The following is a 1,373-nucleotide window of genomic DNA, read 5'->3' on the forward strand; positions in this document are numbered from 1 at the left end:
GCATATTGCTATACTATTTCAGACTCAGTATTTACATTCTTATATTCAAAGAAAATCAGTAATATCTTTAAAAACTACTTTTATATCAGCTGTGCACCGTTATGGTGTAAATATAACCTATCTATGAATTAGATCAAATGTAAAAGTCAGCCGAATTAGTGTTGAGACAAGGAGACGTATTGTGTGAAGAGAAATGTAAGATGTTGTTTAATTGTTGATATATTTATGATGATCCACGTCACATATTCAGTTTCGGCGGCATTTCTTCCAGTTTGTCCAAAGGTCTTCTCATCAGGGCTCTATAAATAAATATGTAATGCAGCCGAACCGTGTATTACAATGCCGTTATGTGATGACTTTCAAAGAAGCAAGAACACTCGGAATAAAGTATTATTTTATTTTTTTAAAAAAGTTTTTCGGATTTGATATGGCATGAACACCCTATATGCATTGCGGCTAAAACATCCAATCAGCGAGCTTAAACCATAGCTGAGGATCTTGGGTAATCAGTTCAGTGGCTGTGTATCGCAATGATGCTACGTCTGTTTCCGGTTATTTTTATTTTGAAATTCAGTTCCTGACGGACGCCAAAAAAGCCAGAGATTATGATCTCGGGCTGATCATAATAAGGATGATTTATGCTCCTTGGTCTTGGAATGGCCTTCAATCACGTCTCAAACTGAGGGCACTTCTCAATAGCATGTTTTAAATTGAAGTTGTCTGAAGTCCTTACCTCCCGCTGCTCTTGCAGTAATAAGTAGTGCACCTTTCTTACTGTCCTAATGTGCTCAATGTAGTGACTGCTTTTTCCTCTTTTGTCTTCTTAGTTGTGTTCTCTGTATTTTATGTGTTGTGTGTAACGTTGCTGCCTTCTTGGCCAGGTCAGCATTGAAAATGAGATTCTATCTCAATGCTTTTTATCTGGTTAAATAAAGGTTAAATAAAAAATAAAATAAATAATCTAATTAAACCAATAAATAAAAACAAGGATAATTGCGTGTTATTGGTGAGTAAATAACAGTGTGTTATTTAAAAAAGAATAACAAATTAGAAGGAAAAAAATATTTAAAAATACAGATGTCAGTATTCTGAGGCTCAGCCACATTTATTTTCCTCACAGTCGACAAAAAAAGTCCGACATTATACAATTTAAAATAAAAACAATAGTCGTGGCTTGATATTGAGTAAGAACTTGTTTTTATGAACCCCACAGCTTCCGGTCTTCCAAGACCCGACCGGACAAAAAGAAATGCTGCAGGCACGGAACATACTACCAATAGAAATACATTGCTTTTTAAATCGTTCTGTGTGACACGGTAAAAAAGGGGAAATGGTGTTGGTGAACACGAATCAATAGATTAAATGTCGAGACT

The sequence above is a fragment of the Notothenia coriiceps genome, unplaced genomic scaffold (assembly GCF_000735185.1).
Source record: "Notothenia coriiceps isolate Sejong01 unplaced genomic scaffold, NC01 NC01_scaffold00012568, whole genome shotgun sequence".
Lineage (NCBI taxonomy): Eukaryota > Metazoa > Chordata > Actinopteri > Perciformes > Nototheniidae > Notothenia > Notothenia coriiceps.